This window comes from Pseudonaja textilis, chromosome 2 (assembly GCF_049901715.1).
Source record: "Pseudonaja textilis isolate UNSWEBS1 chromosome 2, rPseTex1.2, whole genome shotgun sequence".
Lineage (NCBI taxonomy): Eukaryota > Metazoa > Chordata > Lepidosauria > Squamata > Elapidae > Pseudonaja > Pseudonaja textilis.
In genome coordinates this window covers 73,616,887-73,629,188 of record NC_141991.1, presented here as the reverse complement: position 1 = coordinate 73,629,188, position 12,302 = coordinate 73,616,887, and positions in this window count along the sequence as shown.

Here is a 12,302-nt window from a genome sequence, read left to right as displayed (position 1 = left end):
GGATACAAACATTTTAAGCACATGAGAGTCATTGACAAACCTCTTTAACTACAAACAACAGTATCAGGAAGAACTGACTTGCTATTTCCTCTCTTGTTTGTTGTTTTGTTTCCTTTTGGTTTCTTATTCAGCAAAGCCCACATTTAAGAACTGCACAACAAGGTTCTTAAAAAGAAAAGAAAAAAACCTTTTTATGACCCATGTAAGTCCCTGATTTGGGGTAGAGTCAGGGCGACTGAAAGCGAGCCAAAAATTCATATATTGGTATCTTACTAGTTTTTTGCTTCAAGTCACTGCTAAGCTGTGAGGTGTGCAACAGGTTCAGTTGCCTTTTGCTCTAGCCTAATTCATGGAGATGTTGACAGCCTACAAAATGCTATATTTATTTGCATTCTTATAGGATGAGTTCTTGTAGATGGCCAGCGGAGAAGATAATTGTTCTAAATAGTTTGCTTTTTAAAGGCTCTACTGTATTAAACTCTGATAGTCAGACTTGTTTCCTTCTATATAGGGATTGTAGTTCTATCTGCAGAAAAAAAAAGAATGTCAAAAATGCTAGGGCATTATTGACTTCTTTGCGTTAATACACCTGAATCTTTCCTTGCATCTTAGAAATATTACTGAATCCTTTAATTTATAACATATTATTATTAATGTATTTAAAGCACAGCACTTTTTCTCTGCTTGCTTGAAAGCACCCAAGTATTGGAATTGTTCTGAAAATAATAGTATACTTCTTTTTTCAATAAAAATGGGTTAAGGTTTTAATATTCACATTTAGAAATGTATATAAATACATAGTTTGCTTTGATGAAGTTTAGAACTAGTGTGTCACTAGATGTAAACACATGAATCTTGCAAGTTATTGGAGAAATGTGTCAAACTAAGTAAAAATGCACAGACTAAATTACTTGTCTTTTACATCTCATGTTTATGTCTGTCTTGGCAGGGTTGGTTATAATTCAAACATTGCATAGTCTGATTTTAAAAAGTACAGTAACATTTGAAGTGAAACTAAATACTCAAGTAACAGCTGATGTGTTTTAGAAATGATACATACATGGCTAATTTAACACTTTCATCCCTACAACTCTTCTACCCCAAATCCTATCAAATTGCTATAAGCTGCCTGAAGATGGTTAGAATGATGTCCAAGTGCAGGAAATAATGTTTCTGGGCAGACTAGGATCTTCTGTATACCTGGGCAGACTAGGATCTACTGTAACTAGGTTGCCCCCTTTATACAAGCTTTGATTTGGTTTAAGTAATCTATCTGAGGGAAATGTGGAAGGTGAAAAAAGGAAGTGATGACCAGGGGAATAGATAAGCATAAAATAGCTCCACTGATCTTCCCACCAAACAATGCTTAGGAAGTGGCTGAGATACAACTACTGTATCATTTTCTCCTGCAACTCTCAAGTAGACCCCCACAGAATTGAATATAACCTAAGATTGCAGCTCTAAGACTGGGCAAACTCTGGTACTTCCAACATTGCTGAATTACAACTCCCAACATCCTTCATCACTGGAGCTGCTGGAAGGTGTTGTTCAATAGCATTTGGAAAGCACTTCCCAGAATTGTATTAAAGTCATTTGAATAATGGGAGTAGAGATGTTGTATCACAGCTCTGACATCTTGTGCCCCCCCTCCCAGTTATAATTGGAAAGAGACAGTAAATATTGCACTTAAGAAAGAACCAGCTGTTTACATTAGTTCTGCTTGGCAGATTTGTTAAATGCAATGTAGCACATGCTTTCTTTTATTCCCTATTGTTTAGATGTGTTCTAAAAGACACCAGAGCTCCTAATTGTTCCGGAGCCATTCACAACGCAGACAGCTAGAACAAGGATAGTATTCTGATGCAGCTAAAGAGTAAAGGGAGGAAAGAAATAGGCAAACAAAAATCAAAGAGTAATATGCAAATAGTGCTAATTTATCCATTTGTAAAGTGAGGACTTTGAAGAGATACAACATTATGTAATTTCAAGATTAAAAATGATTCAATGTAGGCAATCTGGGCATCAGCCTTTTCAGAACAGATAGTATTTTCCGAGCGTGAGTTGAACCTGCTTCAGTAAATTAATAGGATGGGTTGTGCTAGGGGGGAAAAAATGCAATTTTGCATTTTTACACAGAAATATGTGTTCAATATTTCTTGATGGTGCATACTCAATTTCCTTCCCAAACTATTTTGAATATACACGTCCTGTTTCTAAAATCAAATGGCAGGGAATGAATATTATAGCAAACATTTGAGATTCTAGAGCAAAATTCTGGAACCTAATGATAAAATAATACATACTGTGCAATTTAGTATTATCATAATCTTTATATAGCTGGTGGTGTCAATTAAGAAATTTAAATATTTATGTTTAATTAAAATTATTTGGGTTGCAATAAAATGTTTAGCAACTATTGCCTTAGAGGAAGCATTCATGATAAAACATATGAATACATTATCTAAATGTAGTAAGACTGCCTACTTTTTGCTGAGAATAAAGCAATAACTGAATGACATAAATATTTTATCTACATTATCTAAATGTAGATAAAATATTTTCATCATTCAGTTATTGCTTTATTCTCAGCAAAAAGTAGGCAGTCTTAATTGTTTAAGTCTAATTAATTTTTTGAGAAGAGTTAAGAATAATTGAGATGACAATTTGCTTGGGATTAAACTCCATCTGAATAAATGTTTATAATACTGTAGTTAGTTATTTCCTAGCTTTGATTACTGAACTTGTACAAACTTTTTCAGTCATTTTTAATATAAGGATTGCATTAATTGCTTTTATTTTTTAAAAATACCTTTTTCTGTCCTAAAGCTCTATTATTTAAAGCTACAATTTATATCTACAGTATCATTTCAATTTTCCAAAGAAAGTATAGTTAAATTTCTGAGTCTTATTAAGTGTAATACCTGTTACTATATACATACATAGATACTTACACTTATAAAGTGTAATAACTGTTTCTATGCACATAAGAGCCATGGTGGCACAGTGATTAGAATGCAGTACTGCAGGCTAACTCATTGCACAGTCCAGGAGTTCAATTCTGACTGGCTCAAGGTTCACTCAGCCTTCCATCCTTCAGTCAAATGGGGACCCAGACTGTTGGGGTCAATACGTTGTTGAAAACTGTTTAAAGGGGGCTGTAAAGCACTACGAAGTAGTATATAAATCTAAGTGCTATTTCTATTGTAGCTACATTCGCTCTGGAATTGTGCACTAGGAGATTCTCCGAATTCTTAAGTTTGTGATGCTAGGTGAAATTATTTGTGGATCACACCATTGAATTTTTGAAGCTTCTTAACACTCTTTATTCAAAAACTGTTTCCCAAAACTATCATAAACTGAAATGATATGAGAACACGAAATTGATTGATTGATTGATTGATTAGGTGCCATCAAGTCATTTTTGACTCCTACAGTATTATTAGGTATTTTCAAAATCATTAAAGTGTAAAGGCATTATTCTTCCTATCTTGCTTCTTTAAAGTATTTTTGCTTTCATAGAGTGTTACAGGGAATACTCTGACACACGCTATTATCATCTTTGTAGACAAAAATTTATCATGGCATAATCCATTCCAAGGGCTTCATGGCTGCTCTACCAATTGCCAATCTTCAGTGTACTACTTAACTGTTTGTTCCTTTACTGTTGATAATGAAGTGAAGCTATCCTTCACTTCAGTATCTCCATTATCAGTTGCAAGGGTGGTTGTTTGTTATTAATTTGGTTTTCTTTATAATTGGCTTCACAAAACACTTAGTGAAAATCTGGAAATCACAATAATAAATATAGGGGAGCAGAAAGAGGATCAGATTATCCAGGAATTATACATGCAGGTAAACTGGATTGGCCTGAAGACTTACGTTTGTAAAGAGATGAGGTTAGTGAAGAATAACAAGAATAACAAAAAGACATACTTCAGATGTATTCAATGTAAAATATTATCTGTTCAATGAAGACAATAACAGATAATAAGGAAAAAGCAAAACTACTCAATCAATCAGAATAAAGCAGGAAAGGGACCTTGGAGGTCTTCTAACCCAACCAGCAGACCCTACAGCAGGGTGTCAAAACTTACATTGTCACGGTGGCATGATGTGAGGTATCAGGACTTCTCCCCCTTCGCTAAACCAGGCGAGGGAGGGGCAGCCCATGATGCATCCAGCCCATGATGCATCCAGCCCACAGGCCGTGAGTTTGACACCCCTGCCCTATACCATTTCAGACAACTGGCTGCCAGCCTCTTTTTAAAGACCCCCCATGAATTCTGATTTTGGCTCAGTGATTTCTGAGAAGAGAATATGCATTCTACCAGGCAATTGAAAAAGTCAGTGGAAGATGTTCTATCAAGTTTGGTAGAAATATTGTCAGGAATGCCTGTTGATCCTGAATGAGCTGGAATTTCCTGTATAGATCAATCCTATCTTATGCTTCTAAAGGAACTTGTGATGATTTGGCTATACTTCATTAATTTGGGAAATTGGAAGAAAGAAGTATCAGATGAGTGGAATGAACAAACTTCAAAAAGGGGAAAGGAGAATTTGGGAAATTGTAGATCAATCAAGCTAAAATCAATAAGGGAATGCTGTAGAACAGATTATAAGGTGATACATCTGAAAATAATGCAATTGTCACTGGAAGTTAGTATGATTTTAACAAAAGAATCTCATCATAATTTCTCTTAACAAAGAAGTTCAACTTTCCCCTTCTTGACTTTGTATTGTGGGATATAGACAGGACAAATAATCAGATAAGGTCATATGAATGTTACTTGTATGTATGTGTATGTATATGTATATGTATGTGTATATATATTATATATATATATAGTGTGTGTGTGTGTGTGTGTGTGTGTGTCTCAAATTAAATGGAGGGTGCAATAGAATTTCCCAGCCTTCTCAAATCTTGTGCTCTCTAAAGGTTTTAGATTACATATGGCTTCATTTCCTAGCTAGCGTGTTCAAAGACTATGATGGCTTGTAATGATGGACATTCTAATTCAATTCATCAGAAGGACTCCAAGCCTAGGATATATGGATATTCAAATAGTGAATATTTCAACTTACTGATAATTTTTTTCCAACTGAGATTTCTTCCATCAGTCAGTCAAAACAGAACAACTAATGATCATTCAGCATTCTATTAGCACAACGTGACCCATGCTTAGCTTCCAAATAAGATAGACTCAGTCTCTTCCATGAATAATAGCTGACGGTTGGCAGGATTACCCTCTGCCATAGTTGACTGTGTGGCTGAACAACCAATTTAGCCATTTTGGCCATTTGATTGAGTGTTCTGCCTTTTGTGATTCATTTAGCTGAGACAGTGATGGATTGAAATGGCTAGTTATTTCTACTTGAACTTGAGTTTTTATCTCTTTGTGTTGCCAAAACCTTAAAGTACTTTTCTGGAAGATAAATAGCTATAAAAAGTCCTTTTGCTTTACTTTGGACAGGGATGAGGAATTGGTTAAGAGTGAGGAATTGCAAATACGAAGTAGAGTTTTATTCTACTTTAATTAAATATTCAAAGTTTTCCTTTCTGATCCTCTATCAGTTTCTTCCAGATGTGTTGGATTAGAGTTGTATTCCAAAATGTCTAAAGGGCAAAAACATCCATTTGAAGAAAACTGATAAAGCTGTTGGTTTTTCAGCATTTTCTGTTTTGCTTCATTGGTTGTTCAAGTGTTTAGCTACTGCTTGGCATTGTAGTGAGACAGTGTGTTTATATGCAAATACTAAACATCTCTGAAGCAAATTGAGATCATTCACACTTTAATACTTCCCAGTCCATCAAAATGCCAGTGCATCTTAGAAGCTATTGTCCCACAGGTAATCTGAAAACAGGTTAGAATCTGACTCATACCTTCAAATAAATTAAGAATTATGTACTTACAGGAAAGGAATAGATTAAAGGATTAGATTTTAGATTAAACCAATTCTTAGATATGAATATTACCAAAATTTGTGAGGAGTTCTGAAACATGTACTGTATGCAAGGAAGTTTTGGAACATTTCTCAATCTTTAGAGGGTACAATAAGGAAGAGTAGGAAGAAACTAAAGAGAGAGACAGAGAGACAGGGAGAAATTATGGAAAGATTGTTACCTGGCCACAGAAAATATTTAGAAACTGTTGCCTCAATCTGAAAATATATTAAAAGCAACAAAACCTCCTTCAAAATGTAGACGTCTTGCTCAAATGAGATGAATAAAATGAAACATTTTCATGTTAAAAACAAGCAATAAGGATAGAGCAAAGAACATTATGACCAACAATAAACTTCAGTTCAACAAATTTGAAGCAAGAAATTGATCGCATAAACCACTTGATCAGGAATCATGCAGCAGGTCTCAGTGCCTGAACTGATTTACTGGAGGCAAATCTGGAAAACTGACAAAACTGGATTAATAAGAGATGGAGTTGTGGATCTGACATAAATAAATAGTGAGCTCTAGGTAGCATCTACCTGAACTATCTTGAAGAGTCTACTATAAAATTGCCAGTTTGTTAACAAAAATATGCAACTTCTCCCTAAAGTTGGTATTCTTTCCTAAAAGACTAAAAACACCAAAGCATTTTTAATTTTTAAAAAAGAATTTGGGGGTACAAAGGTGGGGAATTCAGGAAATTGCCTGCCTATTGGTTTGTTTGGGGTAAACTGATAGAAAATATTCTCAAAACATATATAAATAAATGTGCTTTGCTTTAAAAAAAGTGAACCAAAAGACTTGAAAAGACTGGTTTCAGTGGACTAGATTTTTTTTTAAAAAAATCATATAGTAAGAATGACCAGATGAATGTTGTGTACTACAAAGTCCGAAGAGTCCTAAAGAAATTTAACATCTAAGTGCTAATAAAATCAATCTTCTCATGAGCTAGTATTTTCAGTTTGTTTATAGATGCCTTCAAAATAGGCATGAGCAAAGGTTCCTTCCAGCTCCATACCTAACGTGCAATGTAACAGTGTGAAATTATGTTTCCTGATCACCTTTAGTTTTGTGTCTGCTTCTTTCTATATAGATGCATCTTCTTGGGTGAGACATATATATATATATACATATATATATATATATATATATATATATATATATATATATATATATATATATATATATACATATACATATACATATACATATATATATATATATATATATATATATATATATATATATATATATATATATACATGTACAGTATTTTGTACTTGGACATTTAGCAGAACTTGGCTGCTCTTGGCAGCTAAGCAAGGTAAGCCAAGATTAGCATTCGATTGGGGGATCACTTCAGAATATCAGGTCCACTGATTAGACAGAGGGATAATTTAAAAAGTCCTGGAAGGTTGCTTCTACACACTGCCCCAAAACTTGCATGGATACAGTCACCAGTTTGTTCTGTGGAGAGTTTGGATTTCCTTGATAATGTGCCATCAATTCAGTGTTGACTAAGGAATCACACATATCTTCTCCAGAATGATCTGCCCACAACCTGCCCTTAATGTTGGCAGCTTAAAGATGTGTAGACTTCAAGTGCTCAAGGTTGAGGAACATTACTTTAGGTCTTCCAAAGAAGCACCCATCTCCACTGGAATCAAGGACAGATTTACCTTTCCCTATATATTTTGATAGGGACGCGGTGGCTCAGTGGCTAAGATGCTGAGCTTGTCGATCAGAAAGGTCGGCACTTCGGTGGTTTGAATCTCTAGCGCCGCATAACGGAGTGAGCTCCCATTACTTGTCCCAGCTTCTGCCAACCTAGCAGTTCGAAAGCATGCAAAAAATGCAAGTAGAAAAATAGGGACCACTTTGGGTGGGAAGTTAACAGAGTTCCGTGCACCTTCAGCATTTAGTCATGCTGGCCACATGACCACAGAGATGTCTTTGGACAGCGCAGGCTCTTCGGCTTTGTAACGGAGATGAGCACCACCCTCTAGAGCCGGAAACTACTATGTACGAAGGGAACCATTACCTTTATCTATATATTTTGATACAGATACTAACTGAGAAACTTCCTCAGTCTCTCAACCTCCCTTTTTATCTATTGTTTATAATTGTATAAAAATGGGAGAAAACAAATTTTTTTAATAACATTGATCAGTTTCAATATGAAGAGATTTGCCTTGCTAAAAATAAATATGCCTTAATTATTTGTGTTTTACTGAAATTCCTGTCTTCAAAGAATATATAACTCAGTTATGTAGAATAACAGTGCACAATTCAAAAAATATTTCCTGTTCATCCTTTAAAAGCTGAGTCATGTTAATCTGATTGTGTGACCTCCAGATCTAGTACATTCCAAAATAGGAAAGCTATATCTCAGCTTGCTTTTTAAAATCTTTTTAAAACAACGAAACCATAATTCGCTCAAATTGAAAACATCCTAATGTGACAAATGAGCAATACTTTTCACTGCATTTTCACCAGTTTAAGTTTATTATCATTTAGAAATGTGCAAGAACCATGAACTGGTTTAATAAAATAATAGTATTTGCAGTAGTTTGATTGATAAGAATGTTATACCTTACGACTTTCTGCTTTATTACTTCTTATGTCATGTTCTCCAATGGTATCAGAGTTCTCCAGGAACTAACCACTGTTAAATTATAACCTGTCTTCCACCATAGAATCAGAATTATGTGCATGAAATATTTTTACTTTATCATTTCCCCTTTTAAACATGAATATTTGCCTTCTCCCCTTTTAAAAGGACTTTTCCCACCATTTCCCCTATTCATTCTTTTTCTAAGTCTTTAATGCATTTCTTCTTCCATCATAGTATGGGTTATGTTATTGCATTTAAAGAAGGAATTTGCTTGCACCAATCCAGTTCTCAGTGGAATTCGACAATTTTGAAACCAAAGAGAGCAGCCTTAAAAAATCGTGATGGAACTTTAATGGAGTTAACATTTATCTTTCAAAGTGTTCTTTACATTACAATAGCCATTTTAGGAAGCAACACTGATTTTGCAGAGGAAAGGATATTACTGTCTAGCTGTTGTTTCACAAAATATCCCATCCAAAAGAGCAAGTTTCTCTACTCTATATATCTTGCTAATTTTGTAGAAAAAAACCTACAATATTTACAGTATAGCCATTTGTCACACATTGAACAGTATGCAATCATGACTCCTACCAGCTATTATTAGGTTATATATACATAGTCCTCCAGATGCAACTGTAATGAAGCTTGTCCATTATGGTCACCTGTCAGAATAGCCATTAAAGAAGCATCTCACTTAATGATCTCCACATCCTGCTCTCCCCAATGAATTTTTAAATGAATGTGTAGGTCTTGAGGCGAATGTGGTGCATTGAGTGCCTCAGGTATGAGGGAAGCTGTTGGGGGCCCAGCAAAGACAGAGGCCCACTTGTCATGACATCTCATGTTCTACTTCCTGTGCCTTGGGCCTCACAGGCCTTTCCCCACTCCCACTGGGTCCCACAAGGCCAAATAATCTCCTCCTGACTTACCTTTTACACAGCTCTGGAGGCTTTCCAAAATGCTGGACCAGATCACCATGTGGCGCAACTCCAAAAGCGGCGGCAATATTTACAGCTATTAGAATCTAATTCAGCAGAGGGAAGCATGGATTCCTGCTTCTGGAATCACGCCATGGTGCTGATGGACAAATCAATTTGTTTTGCTTCTTTAACGTGAAGCTGCACAGACTTTCAGAAATGTCTACCGGTAGATCATTTGAACTGGTGTAAGTCATCAAGAGACACAGAAAGAGTTTTCTAGGTCAGGCTTTCAGTTGTGTAGACTCAATTTCCATTGTTGTTAAGTAATTGCACTCATAAGCTGAATTGGTCTTCGTTAATCAATAAACATCATACACACTTCTTCATAAACAAACAATTCATTTGTATTTTTAGATTAATTTTCATTATTTTGCCATGTGTTCATATGAGTAGATTTTTGTTTAAGCTATATATCCAAAACAAACAGACCTTTTTCTAAAGCAGATACTCATCAATCACCATTGTCATTCATTTTGGTCTCTACGGTCCAATAACATTTTCCGTGCCTCACATCTTCTTCCATTCATGTCATCCAGAAAAATAATTTTTCCCATGGATGGTGTTCATTCAAAATGTTACATAGTTTTTCCCCAAACTAATCTTTTCAGCTGTTATCACCACTCACTAGAATATAACATGCAAGTATCATCAATCTATGGATTCAGTTATGCTTGACCTTTCCCCTTTCTATTTAATTCACAGACACAGAACATAAAAACTATTCTTAGTTCACTTAATTGCATTTATTAATTCATGTTTTTTAACCTACTTATTTATTTTACCATTCTTAGAAACCATTCAAATCCTGGAGGAATCTGGTTGGTAAACAGCAATAAACAAAGCACAATCAAATACTTAATCATAAAACCCCAATATTTACTCCTCTTAGATTTCAAAGAACATTCTTCCATATACCATGGTCTTCATCAAAAGGAGCCATAGAGACTGAAGTCCACTACTAATCATAGCTTTAATCATTCTAGGTCAGGGGTGTCCAACCTTGGTAACTTTTTAAGACTTGTGGACCCATGCTATTGGGCAATTCTGGCAGCTGAAATCCACGTTTAAACCCTTAGTTCTGGCTTTGCACTACTGCAATTCACTTGACCTCTAGTAAACTATACGTTTCTCAACAAATGGAGTTAAGGATCATTTTTATTTAGAAGACCAAGTTGAGGCAGCTCTGATAATTTTCTTCATTCCAAGATCATCTTCCTTTGTGACCCATTTTTGGTTTTAGCTTTCAAGTTATTATATATGTTAACATAACTTTGGAGAAAAAAATAGTTCATCAAAGATGTGGATGTGATATTTAACTGCATTCCAAAACATAGAATCTGAGATTTGGTGAAGAACCCCAATTTATTGAACATGAGGATCAGCTGAAGGAATTATCCTAATAAGATGGGAAGAGAGACAATAAGGGAGATCAGGCTGGTGTTAGCAGGGTTGCAATGTCACGGCACAAGCTCTGTCCATGTATGACAACACTGCACAGATTCCCCAGATGATTGGATCTGGTATTGTAACGTTATAATACCAATTTTGTTACTGTGGTTGAAGTGACTTGTTTCTGTGGATACTGCTGGTCCTAAGCAAGTGAAAGAAGGGACTAGATCCATGGTGGTGAACCTATGGCATGCGTGCCACAGGTGACATGCAGAGCCATTTGTGCTGGCATGCAAGCTGCAGGCAAACTTACCTCACTGCACATGTGCCTGCCTCACAGCTGATGTTTGGTGGGTGTGAGGCCTTTTTCTGCCTCCCAAAGGCTTGAGGAAGGCTTCTGCAGGCTTTGCAGGCTGAAAACTAGCCCTGTTTCATCACTTCCTGTTTTTCCGAAAATACCGGAAATGATGAAACGGGGCTTCCTCAAACCTTTGGGAGGCCAAAAAGGGCCTCAAACCAGCTGAAAATCAGTCTGAGACACAGTACAGGTAAGGGGGCAGCGGAGGGTGAGTGGGTGGTGATTGTGCATGCGTGCATAGGGTGTGTGGGGGTGGGGGCGTGCATTGCCTTCTGGATCCTGGCATGCAAGCGCAAGCATGCAAGCGTGCACACAATATTTGGCACAGGACCCCAAAAAGGTTAGCCACCACTGGACTAGATCCTAAAGAGTGGTTCAAGAGATGTGTTTTTGATCAATTTGTTTTGAAATATCTTTATTTGGTAGAAATGAGGAGATGGAGCAGTCTGCTTCTACATGGTATAGTTTAAAAAATGTGCCAATGGACTGAACTATTTTACAGAAATCTTCTTTTCCCCTTTTCAAAACTTTTCATTCCCATTTTAACGTATGTGTCTATATATCCTCACACCCTTTCTAACTGGATTGTTTCCGTTTATTAAATTCACTAATTAAAAAAAACTTTTATGATTAAAAAATACTGGGTGGTAGTTATCCCAGATCAGGATAACTTGATGTGGGTTGTGCATTGTGCATGTCCACATCAACAGCATTATGAACAACATCTGGGTTTTCCACCTCAAATCATCATAGGTTTTACACAAAGACTTGTTCATTGGCCTAAGTGCTACAACACCGAAATCTTTTAATATAGGGAAACAAAACTCTTGCTGAGTCAGAAATAAAGGAAAACAAGGCATATTATAGTGTGCCATCAAACATAAACTTATTAAAGAAAGAAATCTTTTTATCAACTGCTTATGAAATAGAGCTACAAAACACATTATCTTTTGGCCACTTAGCTGACAGCATTTTTTATTAACTAGAACACCAACATTTGGATTTACGACTGGGCTG